Source organism: Alexandromys fortis, unplaced genomic scaffold (genome assembly GCF_014885135.2).
Source record: "Alexandromys fortis isolate MF-2015 unplaced genomic scaffold, M_Fortis_MF-2015_v1.1 scaffold_100_1_3062724, whole genome shotgun sequence".
NCBI classification, from domain to species: Eukaryota; Metazoa; Chordata; class Mammalia; order Rodentia; family Cricetidae; genus Alexandromys; species Alexandromys fortis.
This window is the reverse complement of record NW_026067992.1, coordinates 384129-398242: the sequence shown is the minus strand read 5'-3', so window position 1 is coordinate 398242 and position 14114 is coordinate 384129. Positions and strand designations below refer to the sequence as shown.

Below are 14114 nucleotides of genomic sequence, written 5' to 3'. Positions count from 1 at the left end.
AGGTAACCCAGACCCAAAAAGATGAACATGGGATGTACTCACTCATAATTGGTTTCTAGGCATTAATAAAGGTCACGGAGTGTATATCTGGTGAACCTAAAGAAGCTAAATAAGAAGGTGAACCCAAGAAAAAACATATAGTTATCCTCTTGGCTATGAACCTTCATCTGGTGATGGATGGAAATAGAGACAGAGACCCACACTGGAGCACTGGACTGAGCTCCCAAGGTTTCAATGAGGAGCAGATGGAGGGAGAACACGAGCAAGGATGTCAGGACCACGGGGGGTGCACCCACCCACTGAGACAGTGGGGCTGATCTATTGGATGCTCACCAAGGCCAGCTGGACTGTGACTGAAAAAGCATGGGATGAAACCGGACTCTCTGATCATGGCGAACAATAAGGACTGATGCAAAGCCAAGGTCAATGGCAAGGGGTTTTGATCCTACTTCATGATCCGGCTTGGTGGGAGCCTAGCCAGGTTGGATGTTCGCCTTCCTAGACATGGAGGGAGGGGGGAGGTCCTTGGACTTTCCACAGGGCAGGGAACCATGACTGCTCTTTGGATTGGAGATGGAGGGGGAGAGGAGTGGGGGGAGGGGAGAAGACTGGGGGGAGGGGGGGGGAGGGGGGAGGCTGGGATGAGGTGGAAACTTTTTTCTTATTCTCAATAAAAAAAATTTATAGTAAAAAAAATAAACATACATGCTATTTTCAAAAAAAAAGCACAAAAAAATATATTCAACAAAATCACAGAAGAAAACTTTCCCAACCAAAAGAAAGATACGCATATGAAGATATAAGAAGCTTACAGAACACCAAATAAACTGGATAAAAAAAAAGTTCCCTTTCCACATAATAATCTGTATTCTGTCAATTATGTTTTAAATAAATGCTAATTGGCCAGTAGCCAGGCAGGAAGTATAGATGGGACAACTAGACAGGAAGTAGAGGTGGGCCAATGAGAACAGGAGAATTCTGGGAAGAAGAAAGCCCATTCCTCTGAAGTCCTGTCCAGACACGGAAGAAACAAGATGTGACTTACCTTGCTAAAAAACGTTCTGAGCCATGTGGCTAGCATAGACAAAAATAATGGGTTTATATAAGTTATAAGAGTTACTAAGAAGCCTGAGCTAATGACCAATCAGTTTATCATTAATATAGACCTCTGTGTGATTTCTTTGGGACTTAATGGCTGTGGGACCTGGTGAGAGGACAGAAACCAGGCAGTTCAGAAAAAACTCTGACAACATCACAGCAAGAGAGCAGGCCTGATTAAGCCAGGTATATTTAACTTCACAGCTTATACCAAATAGTCTTTATTGCTGTTCATTATATTGGCAGACTGAGTAGTCAAGGTCTTGGTGAGATGCTGACACAAATAAAGCCATTAAAAATTGAACAAAAAGTATGGCAGTGGCTACTAGAATGAGCATGTAGATGTAGAGGAAGGAAGTGTATTATGATCTGGGCACTTGAATACACATAGAGAAACATCACATTGAGTCCCATTAGGATTTATAATTAAAATCTGTTGCTCTAGTTACTTTTCTAGAATCACGATAAGAAACCAGGGCCAAAGCAATTTATAAAAGAAAGTTTATTGGAGTTTATTGTTCCAGAGGGTAACTCCATGACCATCATGGCAGGAAGTCATGGGTCTGGAGCTGAGAGCTTACATCTAATTCTCAAGCACAGGGCAGAGAGAGCTAACTGAGAATGATGTCAGCATTTGAAACCTCAAAGCCCACCTCTGATGTCACCCCTCCTCTAATAAGGCCACACCTCCAAATCCTTCCCAAACAGTTCCACTAACAAGGAACCAAGCATCCAAATATATAAGCTTATGAAAGCCATTGTCCTTCAAATTACCCCACACGTTAATACATATTTTATGTTTAAAGCTTTTAGTACTGCATGTATACATACTATATAAATAGTTCCATAAGAAGAAACTTGCCTTTCTCTGTGGTATCTGTTTACTTTCTTATGCAGTAGTGACTTTGAGCACACAGTAGGCATTTCGCAGCCATGAAATGATAGAGTATTCACAGAGATATGTATGATTAGGTATGTGTAACATATCTCATTATTTTTGTTATAATTTGTTTTCAGTTAGCTAACTCAAAAGAGAAATTGTCAAAGTTATATGAAAACACTTTGTCAAGAGAGACACCAAGCACGTGAAAATCTGTAACTTGCCAAGTGTCTCGGTACTAGTTGAAGCAGGTCTAATGCTTTGATGATGATCCCACACTGGCCGCATCCAAGTAACATGAGAATTCATTCTGAGAGTTGAACAGAGCAGCCTAAATTGGAACCAAGGGGCTGAAGGTGAATGTGTAAGCACCCTACCCCCCAATCTGAGGATCCTAGTATGTAAATAGAAGCCCATGACACATTTATGTCTAGACCAGCACGTCTTGTCGGGAAGTCAACACACAACACAGAAATGCTAATATCATTCTAGAAGTGGTGGATGGAACAAAAGTCCAGCAGACCCAAGGTTTTGAAAAGTCATATTGGGGTGTGCTGAAAGTTTATCCATACTTTCTTAGGACTCCTATTCCCTCAACAGGGCAGCAGGACCTTCTTTTAGCAAAAAATTGAGGTAGTCCCTTCTGAACTCTCTGGAAGTTGGACCCCACAACTCAAAGATTGACAGATTGACAGTCTAGTTCCAGCTGACAAGTCACACCACCCCCCACGCCCCGTCTAAGGAATCTCTTCTGTGTTGTGTGCCCTCCAACCCACATGCTCACCTGCCCACTAACAGCAGCTAGAGTGTCTATTCTGATGCCCAAACCATTTCGAATGCACGGCTGGTCCATGATTTATCTCTCTGCTCTCACCAATGCTTAGCATTGTGCTTTTTAGTAAGCCAGTGCTGAATAAATACTTCAGAAAATGCTAAATGCTAGAAAGTCTGGAAACGGCTGTATAACTGATTGCAAGTACCTAATCTAGCAACTTTTGCTGGGTTGTGCTTTGGAGTACAAAATAAGTAAGCTTTTAAATGTTTCCCTTGGAGGATCATAAGTGTAGAAGCAAAGCCTCTGGCACATAGTAGGTTGAAGAAATACTGATTGATTAGATGTATATTATATATTATGTATGTATATATTTTCCCCCTTGGTTTATTTTCAGTTGTGTTGAGCCCGCAGTCTTTGCAGAGTAGGCAAGTACTCAACCCTGGGTTATACAATAACCTCCGAGTGGATAAATTAACTGAAAAATGCGTATACTGCAGGGGAAGAAAGATAAATGCGCAAATTCACAAAAAAAAATTGCAGCAAACCTCAAATCAAAATGAAAATCCAGTAGTGAGAGGAGAAGATGGGTGTGTCCATGTCACCCTGAAAGGCACTGAAAAGCCACCATTCCACAAGCTGTAGGAAATAAGTCTCCAACCTGTCACACTGGTTATCACCACAGGACACACTGCAGAAGGTGCCTTCCAAAGCTTCCCAAGTTAGCTTTCAAACTTACTTAATTTTCTGAGATGAAGTAGCCCCTTTGGGGGAAAACTCTGAAACAGAATTTAGCCATAAACAAGTGCACTTTTATTCCCCCTGCTAAATTGCCCAGGTCAGAAGGCTTTCTAAGGTCTGGGTTTTCTTTAGTGAGGAAGACGTGCAAATGAGGAATTAAACGGCAAAGTCAGACCTCGTCTGGAACGTGGCCTCTCTGCTTTTTAATAGGCCTCTTTTCCATTCGGTTTGAGATAAAGTGGCCCCAATTATTTTAAAATCCTTTAAAGGAAAAGATATCCATAAATTACGTTGCGGGCCTCTCCTGGTTTCCCAGAGAAATTAAATTCTTACCTTAAATGACTTAAATCACATGCACAGAACCAGACAAAACTCCCTTCTGTCGCGTTACAAAAGACAGACCCAGCAGCACAGAATTTCGGAGCTAAAAAGATAAATAGAAATAGATATAAACACACCCCAGCAGCAAAATTCAACAGCGAGATCAAAGCTAACTTCCTCCCGCACAGAGTTCCCCTTAAGATTTTTTTCCCCTCTTTTGCACCATAATCTGAGCCTCAGAAACGTTGGTTCCTATTCAGCCTCAAGATCAAACAGCTCACACACATCTGCTGGGGTGGAGGTTTCCTTCTTTCTTTCTTTTTTTTTTCTTAAAGGCATTCAATAATTGGCGGGGTGAGGGGAGAAGAGGAGGTTGAGCATCAGCATAAAGACAACAGCAAAACACATCACCTCACTCCTACCCATGCAAATGACAGCCGTGGGAGAGCGCTGTGTGGACACGGGAATATTTGTGAAGGGTAATGCCAACACGCTCCAAGAGGAGGTTTTCCCTGGTTTGTTGTCCTTTCCGTATTGTTTGCCCTAGCACTGAACATAATCTGGTTTGTTGTTGTTGTTTTAATTGAAAAATTACCACTTTATTTTTATCAAAATCTATTCCTGACCTGTTTCAGAGCAGGGGAGGCAAAGGCAGGGCCTGGGCTCTGCACACAGGCAAATGCAACCTAAAGGCTGTCAGTTCCCCGGGCAACAGGAGAAGGTCAAGCCAGAAATGCTGGATGATGCCAAAGAAAGCAAGCCTCCTGGAGGAGGTAGCCTTCAGACAAGGTCTTAAGGATGCTGGGGTTCTTCTAGAGAAGCAGGTGAGGTATGTCTCAGGCAAAAGGACCTAGCCTGATTATTTGTTTGATAGAAAAATTCAAGAAAGAGGGGCTAAGGAGATGGCTTACACAAACATGGAAACCTGAGGGGCTAAGGAGATGGCTTACACAAACATGGAAACCTGAGCTTAGCCGGCTACAGTGAGGCGTGGGTGCAGTCTCAGTGCCAAGAAGGCAGAGGCAGGAGGTCTCTCTGGTGCTGGCTAGACAACCAGGCGAGTCCAGTTGGTGAGCTCCAGATTCAGTGAGAGCCAGTGGAGGGTGACTGAGGGAGATGCTCAGCCTCTAGCCACAGCCATGTGTATCCCACCACCACCACCTCCCCAACACATACACAGAAAAGTAAACACAGGACCGCTCACGTGTCTAGGTAACTGGTATGGTATGTAGAGGCCGGGATGGGCGACACCATGGAGACCAATGACAATCTTGGCGGTAGAATAAGAGATGAAAGCCACCATTTATTACAAGCTTGTATTTATTTGTCTGCCCTTAAGTTTATCTTTCCTTCCATCCCAGATACTCCTCGTCCTCTTGCATTCTCGACCTTCTGTTTCTAAACAGGAAGATTTACAGCCCCAGCACACAACTGTCCTCCATCACAAATGCAAATAAAGAAGAATCATGTGCCCCCCTTCAACACTCCCCCCCCCTGCCACCTAACCCCATCGCCCGTGACAAAACCTGCCAGGTAGCCTGAGAAGAACCAGTCTAAGTGAACCCCAATAGACAAGATCTCCTAATTGTTTCTTCTTCATCTTCCATGGAGTTTCTACTCCAAAAGTTCACGAACCCTGTTATTTCAGGGTCACCATTGGCTTCTGAGATTCTCTTACTCAAGCCATGCCAGGGTGAGTCTGTCGTTTGGTCGCAGGAATGCTAAGCTACTGTAACAAATCACCCCCAAATATCAGAGGCTCCACACGGTGTTTATCTCTTGCTTGGGTCAGCACTCTGCTCTTTAGTTCCTAAGTGGCTGTCTGCATGCTGCCTTGGGACTGGAGCGGGGGGGGGGGGGAAGCTTCCATTTGTCAACTAGCCTGCAGTTGTGAGGACAAAGAGCTTTCCTTTAATTCTTCAGTTGCAAGATGGAGCTGATGTCCCCGCCCACGTAGCTTATAGCACTATGGAGGTTGTCAAATGTTTAACAATAATCACTACAATTATAAATACATTAAATTTCTATTTTCCAGAAGGCACTCATTCAGTCCTGACAACAACACTGTCCCAAAGTGTTGCTCTAACCAGAAAGGGGGAGGGATATGTGCACTCGTATATGGAACGCCACTGTGCAACGTGTCTGGCTCCTTCCCCATTAAGCTTTGCGTTTATTCATCTTCCATTTACAATACCCTTGGTCCAGATGTGAAGATGGTTTATTCCCTGCCTCCACTCCAGTATCCAGTTTCATGTCATCTTCTAGAGGGTTCTCGGGGCTCAGTGCACAGTAGGTACTTAGAAAATATTTGTTGAGTCTGTGGGATCTACCTACACACTGCAAATCACTATGGAAAAAAAATCACTGTGTTATTTTCCCCTTTTCTGAACAGAAATATAGCAAAGCACAGGGGCCCTGGATCCAGAATGCTGTGCTGACACTCACACAGCCTGGAATGGAGAGACCCACCAGCTGCAGCCATCAGCTCTCCTGGGGAAAGGCTGGAGGGAGGCTTTGGGGGAACGCGGCAGGTTCCCTCTCTGCCAGTTCCCAGGCATCTCGGTCGTCTGCACAAGGCCATAATCAAGTCATCATATCTAGCCAGTGTCTCCTGGATCCCGTCACTTCTGAATGAGAAAAAATTTGCTGACAAATTTCTGTCAGCAGGACGTTGGTGTTCTCCTGCGAGGCTGAATGAAAAGAGCCTGTGACGTCAGCAGTCTCCTGCCTTCCCACTCCTGCTGGGAGCCTTGAGGTTGCAGGGCTCTGTTTAGTCCCTAGCAGCCCACCTGCCCCTCTGAGTCCCATGCAGACCTCACAACTCTTTAGACTGCATGGACCGAGCTCAAAGCTTCCTAATTATGGGTCCTGCTGCCTTGTGCTGGTCAAAGAGGGTTCTGCCCCAAATCAAAAAGCCTACGGGCACCAGCCAACCCTGGCCTCACCATTGTCCCCGTAGTCAGGAGCATTTATTTGATTGAGTGCCAGGACAGTTTGCTGTATCTTATAAAAGCCTTTGGTTTGAAGGAACGGCTGCCTGGCCTCTCTATATATGCCTGACGGTTTTCACGCAGTAGCAAAAACAGAAAAACAAACCCAAACCACTTCTCATCCTTCATCAGAAAGATTCCCCTCCCACACTGAGAATTTTGCTGGAGAAAAAGGGCTGAGGGGATAAAGATATTGGTGGAGCTTAATGCCATAAATCTGATTAATTTACCTTGTGACACTCGTCACAAAAAAGTAAAGGGTCAGAGTCTTGCCTGAGAACTGACCTTTCACCAGCAGCTAAGGCGGTCACAATGGGGGTCTCCAGGCCTTTCACAGCTACCTGCTGCTTTGGACAATGTAATTGGACACAGTGTTCAACATGATGGAGAATACCTCCGAGCCCAGTCCCTTGTTCTCGCTGTCTGCGGCTGGGAAGGCATCCAGAACAGGGCGGCACCTTCACTTTCCAGATGGGACCAGACAAGAGCCACCTCGCTGGTACATTTGCAAGCTTATATTTAATATCACGGAATAGCCAAGGAGGATCAAGTCTGGGTCCTTCACTAAGGAAACACAAGGGGCCATGTTGCTGTCAGTCCAGGATGCAGTCAGTGCCTGATGTATGGAAGGTCCTTGGACATGCACACGGTGACTATTGGATGCTCGCAAGAGCAAATTACACAAAAGAAGACGTGCAAGGAAAGCATCTGACCTTCCTCGTCTGAGAAACGCAGGTTGATGCTCCTGTAGCTCGGTTTCCTGTTTGGTTTGGTTTTGAGACAAGGTCTCACATGCCCTCAAAGGGCTTTGAAATTCCATTGTTCCTGCGGCAGCCTCCTGAAGCCTGGGTTTCAAGACAGGAGCCACTACGTGTGGCTTGCGTCTCTTAAATTTCATCAGTTCACCAAAGGAATGGTAATGAGATGGCCCCTCCGCTGCCATTCACATTTATGCTTTTAAAACCACCTCTCAGGCTGAGCAATCTTGTGAGGCATAGCTAGCTTGTCCTAGGCCCCCACCCCCACTTCCCAGTTGTGCCGTCACTGCCTGGGAACATCTAGGACACTCCCAGAGATGTCTATGTCCCTGCTTGTTGCCACCCTGTGCTGCCAGGATCCTTCGCAGTTTCTGGGTTTGTATTTCACCTCAGCCTTAGCAGGATGTGTTGAAGGAGGGAGCAGCAGGCAGAATGGCGCGGCGAAATGGGAGCCAGCCGCTCAGTCAAGCGCCACCGAGAGCTGTTTATCCGTGGAATTAACCTTTTGTTCAGCATTTGCTTTGTGGCGGGCTTGGGCTGTGCTTTTGAATTCACATCCTGCCCGGCGTCTCCAAGAGGCGGCCGGGTTCTGCTGAGTCAGCTCTTCACACGCCTGGCAGCAGTGGCTCCGAGCAACTGGCAGCCAGGAAAACTTGCAGCACCCCCTCTAGCAGTCACTTCCGGCTCCCTGGAGATTTATGGCCGTGGCAGATGGGCCCAGGTGGACTCAAGTGAGACTCTCAGACAGGCCCAGCTCCTCTGCCTGCTGAAATTGTGTCTAGACAAGAAGGAAGGCTCGTGCGCCTCCTCAATTCACTTTGAAACAGCTCAAAAGTGCGAAAGGAATTTATAGCCACAGGAAGGTCTGGAGCATGCAAGCAAGACACCAGGGTTGCTCTGGAGGAAAGGAGCAAAAGGAGGAAGGAAAAGAGGGAAGGAGGAAGGGAAGGAAGGAGAGGACACTGAACAGAGCGGGCAAATGCTCAATTAGCCCAGACACCATTCTTCCCACCAGCCTGTCTCCCAGGTGGTATGTACACTGATGCTCAGGCAGATTGTTTACCATGGTTCAACTCAAAGAGAAAACAACACACCTTCACGTGTCAGTCTGGAGAGGGTGAGTTGATGCTGGGCATAGTCTCAGTGGAGGTGGTAGGAGCAGTTGGTGGTTTTGATAGGTTTGATAGAAAACAGATCAAAGTGCCTTGCCTCGGCTCTGGTTGAAGAAGTAGGTGGCCAGGAGCCCATCTTCCTGGTACGTTGCTTTCACCTTTCCCCCATAGTGGGCCCACCTAGAGAAAGAACCCTGAGAAGGGAGAACTGGTTGAGTTAGTTTGAACCCTGGTAGCAGCGTCTTCCTCACATGCTAGGAGAGCTGTGTTCCCGGGTATATGACCAAAGAAGGCTGCTGTGATCAGAGGAGAAGCAGAAGGAAGCAAGCTTGGGGCTGGCGCCCTCCTGGTGGCAAATACACAAACCCAAGCTGCAGCATGCTGCATGTGACCAACACTTCCTGGAACTGTCCCAGGCCCCAGAATCAGATACCCAGGCTTCATCTGGATGCCATGTGTCTGGCATCTTAGAGATTTCACTTTACATCAAAAATACAAACAGAACACTAAAGGGAATGCTGAGCTCATTCGGCATTTTAATGCTTCTTGAAGAAGGTTTACTTGTGACTTACAGGTTTTTTAGAAAAACCACAAAAGTACAAGAAAACAAAGTTAGATAATCAATCAGCTGTGTGTTCTCCAGGAGGCTCAACAGGATAAATGTGACATTTGGCAAGGTACATTTTAGTGGAGAAATTGATGAGAGACTAAGATATAATTTGAAAACACGAAAAAAATGTGAGCAAAACATTATTGAAAAGTTTCTGCACCCCAATATGCCTCTCTACCGAAGCAACAATCCAAATCAGACCAAATCAACCCAGATTAGAAAAAAGTCCAGGTTTAATGGATAAAACACTCCTGGATGATTTCCCAGTCCCCTAGAGAGCAGACGAGAAAGGAAGACCGGAAAACCACAAGTCTGTTTTCTGGGGGGCAGTTTAAATGCCCTGTGGGAGTGGTCTTGAGCATCTCTGGGGAGGGATCATTATTGGCAGGCTTTCTAGATATGTCAGGGTTTGGAGAGAGATGGGGGAGGGGGCTTGGGGTGGAGCTTCCGCCTGAACATTCTAGACTCTTTGGATATATGGATGCTAGGGGCTGGGGTTAATCTTCCACCCAGAACAGTTGTTTGGGAAAACCATCCAGTCTAGAAATTTAATACCAAATATCGGCATCCCAAAAGACCCTGGTTTGACAGTCTGGTAGGGATTATGAAGAAAACCCAAAGAGCATTTGAAATAAAAGCTACAGAAAGGACTGCTGCCGTGGTCCAGGGAAGCAGTCCCAGAACTCCAGAGAGCCAGAACTTATCACCCATGAAGTTCGGGTAATGTAAAGGACAGCCTGGGCCGGGGAACATTCCGGAAGGGTATCTGAGGGTGAGGAAAGGGAAGGCTCTTCAGTGAACTCCACAAGGCAGTCAGCGGTGAGGGGAAGAAGGCCAGAGAGTGCTGCCAGTGGCTGTGATGTGGCTGCAGGGCTGAGGAAGCAGCTCTCCCAACCTGCTATTACAGCAGCTGTGGTCGGGGCCCATGGTGACAGCTCAGAGCTGGCATGGAACGCAAGATGCTGGCCCCCGTTGTTAGGGTTAGTGGGAATAGACAGTTCTCCAAAGTCCTGGACCACGATACACCCTGCAAGCTCACTCTAGCATCCTAACTGTCCGAAATTCTTGCTGCTCAGATGGCTGACTCCGTACCTTCTTGTCTATGGCTAGAATGTTGCTTAAAAGTCTTCACTTCCCTATAGGCTTACATGAAGTGAAACATGCAGATCTTACACGCTTATTCAAGTTTAGCAAATGAATACACACCCGTGTGACCCATCACCTAGCCAGAAACAGAACATTTCTACCACTCTAGAAGGTTTTTTTCACGGCCATTCCCAGTGTCCCTCTGTTTGCATGTAGCATGAAGCAGCTGCCAGCCCCATTTCTGATCCCCAGGTTGGATTTGTTTCTCTACAATGTCATACACATGGAATGATGACATGGGTCCTCTTTTGAGCCTGGTTTCCTTTGCTTGGTTTGTTCCTGTGAGCTGTGTTATTGCATTATTGAATGCTCCAATAGTTTGTTCTTCTTTTCTTTGGTTTGAATATTATTCCATCGGATGTATAAGTCACAATTTGCTGTTGATTCCCGCACCATTGCTTGACATCTGGGATGCATTCCCTGGGGAGGCCAATGCAAATTCACCTGATTTTATTCTTCCGGGGGAAACAGCTGTTAGTGGGATTGCTGGGTGGTGGGACAGAGCTATGTTAAAATTCCATATAGATTTCCAGTGTGGTGGTTCAGAATTTCACATTTGAAGTAGGAATCTAAATATGGCTCCTGTGTCTCAGGCACATAAACACCTATACAATCAGGAAGGCAGAGGCTGAGACAGTGCCCTACAGTGCAGGGGCATAGTGGGAGCTGTGACAACTGAAATAGCTGTCAGTTCCTCCTCTGTTGAGTAAACCACTTGAACAGATGCTGTCTAGAATGTTCCTAGCTCCACCATGACACAGATCCTTCCTCCCATTTTTAGTCAAGAAAACATTAGTGATTATCCTCCTTAATAATTGTTACTTTGTAACTTATGAATGTAGTTACTTGTTGAGTCATCTAACAGTTTCAGGCCCTGACTCTCATATAACACTTTGTGCTGGTTAGTTTTATGTCAACTTGACACCAGATAGAGCGGTTTGAGAAGAAAGACCCTCAACTGAGAAACTCTTCCTTCCCATCCGATTAGCTTGTGGGCAAGCCTTGATTTTTCTTGGTTAATGAGTGATGCAGGAGGGTCCAGCTCACTGTGGGCAGCTCCACCCTTGTGCTAATGGTCCTGGATGCTATAAGAAAGCCCCCGGGAAGTAAGCCAATAAGCAGCTGGTGTGGAATAATCTTTTTGTAGAATGTGAAGGTGTGTCTTTGCTAAGGTGCCTTCTGACTGGTTTAATAAAAGAGCTGACTGGCCAAAAGCTAGACAGGTAGAAGTTAGGCAGGACTTGCAGACACAAAGAGGTCATGGGAAGAGGGTGGAGCCACTAGCCAGATGCAGGGGAAGCAGGAGTGGAATATGTCATGCTGACAAAAGGCACCCCATGTGGTAGAGCATAGATAGGAAATATGGGTTAATTTAAGTTGTAAGAGCTAGTCAGTAATAAGCCTAATCTATTGGCCATGCATTTATAATGAATAAGTCTCTATGTGGTTATCTACAGACCAGTGGTCTGGCAAAAACTTTAACTACAAGCAGAATTTCTCCATGGTCTCTGCTTTAGTTCCTGACTCCAGGCTCCTGCTTTGAGTTCCTTCCCTAATTTCTCTCACCAATAGAGTGCAAGCTGAGAGCTGTAATCTGAAGTAGACCTTTTCTTCCCCGAGTTGCATTTGGTGATAGTGTTTTATCATATCACAGAGACCCTCACTAAGTTTAACCAACAAGGACGCATTATTGGCTTGGTCCAGAGGCCAAGAAGAGAAACCCCCATTCCAGTGGAACTTCCTTATGAAGAAGGGATCTTCTGTCCCAGAAGATTCTGGAAAACTCCCTTTCATGTCTCACCCGTCAATATTAAATTATCTATATCATTCTATATAATACCCTTTCCCAGACAACCTCTATGGTCAGGATAGTGCCCTGAGATTACTGGTATAGAGCTGGAGTCCTAGGTGGTCAATAATAGCTAGAGTCCTGGGGAATCAGTGAGTGGAGTCTGGCAGTGGAGAGACTGGGGGGCAGGAGGTTAATGATCTATTACACTCACTAGTTTTGCTAATAAGAACAAGATGAAGCCATTTCCCCCAAAGCACGGCATGGAGATTGACCAAGCAGATCTTTCAAAGTGAAGAGGGACAGATATTTGACAGACAACTAGACCCTGAAGTCTTCTTCACAGGTAGGGAACTTCGTCACGCACTCTTTACAGAGACCCACAGAACCTTAGGGGAACACCCAGAGGCCAGGGCCGACGGCAGTTTGGGAACTGAGGCAGGTTGAGTGTATCCTAAACACCTTTCGGCTTTTCCTATCCATGACAGTCTTTTCCACCTCCTCTGTACTGAGGCTGGTCTGGCTCTGACCCACAGAATGTGGCAAAAGCAACCCTGCAGATGCTGTCCAATGTAGCTCTAAGAGGTCCTGAGCACCTTCCTGACCCTCTTGCATCACCCCACACCGTATCAGGAGACTTACCTGAACGATAAGGGATCACACAGAGCTGACTGCCAGCACCAACGTACCAACTGTGCCTATGAGCAATCCTCGCTCCTCCTCGGCCAGTCAAGTTGACACATGACTGTGGCCCCATGAGTGACTCAACAGCACTCGGCTGAGCACAGCCAATCAACGGAGCCGTGAAGGCAGAAGAAGTCATTGTTTAAACATTACCTTTGGGTAATTGGTTTTAGAATAATAGGCGGATGAGCCAGGAGAACCTTTGAAAAGTCTTCCAGTCTCTCCAGATTGTATATCCTAAAATAGTTTTTGTCAACCCGACACAAACTAGAGTCATATAGAACCTCACTGGAGAAAATGCTTCCATCAGATTGGCCTGTAGGCGAGTCTGGGGGATTTCTCGATTGATGATTAATAAGGGTGAGCCCAGCCCACCCTACGCAGTGTCAGCCCTGCTCGGGTGGTCCTGTGAGCTATAATGAAGATGTCCAAAAGCGAGCTCTAGGCACACTCACTGTTACCTGTGATTTGAAGCAGCCTGTTCCATTTTTTTCTGAAACTTGTACTAGAATGTTGTTCAGTTATAAACAAAGATTCTGCCTCTCGGATGCTTCCATACCTTGTCATTGGTCCCTCGTGGTTCATCTGGAGTCCATCTCCTTAAAGTACAACCCCACAGCCCCAGGGAAGTACTTCAGCCGTCTGAAGTCACTCTCAGCAATCCTAACTCAGCAATCCGATTCCCAAACTTTTTAATTGATGGAATACAGGAAGGTGGACTTAGAGCAGTTCAGGGGCTATCTCGATGACCAGATGAGTGACCGGAACCAGCTAGCAGGGTGGGGTCTTTCCCTAGCAGGATTGAACCAATCCTGTGGGAAAACTGGCTAGACTTTTCAGTGAAGTCTAGCTTGGGGTTGGGGGGGGGGGGGTGTTCAGCTGCCTGGCTCTTCAGCTTCTCTCCAAAGCCACAAGAGTAACCCTGTGCTGGGGCTTAGGGATGTTCAGACGACCCTGTGAGCAGGGTTTCAGGAAGAGGCCCCATCTGCCTTTGCCTGTGCGCACTGCGCACTCTGCCTCCGCCCCAGTACATGAGGCTCAGCCATTCCAACAAGCTTCAGCTAGTCTCGGGTTCAGTCTCAAAGCTGTCCCTCTTCTATTTCCAGAGGGTAAAGATAGAAGTGGCCATAAATGACCGGTTTGGTGTCTGTTCTCCTGAGGTTTACTAGGTCTTAATCTCTTTTCTTTCTACACAGGTGGTCCTAAGAACAAT

General features: G+C 46.3%; 1 protein-coding gene and 1 long non-coding RNA gene across 3 annotated transcripts in view; one reads left to right on the top strand and one right to left on the bottom strand.

Moving 5' to 3' along the window:
• LOC126512266 (uncharacterized) overlaps positions 1-12963 on the bottom strand; it is a 22141-nt gene extending 9178 nt beyond the window's left edge. Inside the window, exon 1 of the long non-coding RNA XR_007594976.1 lies at positions 12860-12963. This is a non-coding gene — a long non-coding RNA (uncharacterized lncRNA). The remainder of the gene's footprint in view (positions 1-12859) is intronic.
• Opa1 (OPA1 mitochondrial dynamin like GTPase) overlaps positions 1-14114 on the top strand; it is a 576400-nt gene that overhangs the window by 245968 nt on the left and 316318 nt on the right. The window lies entirely within an intron of this gene.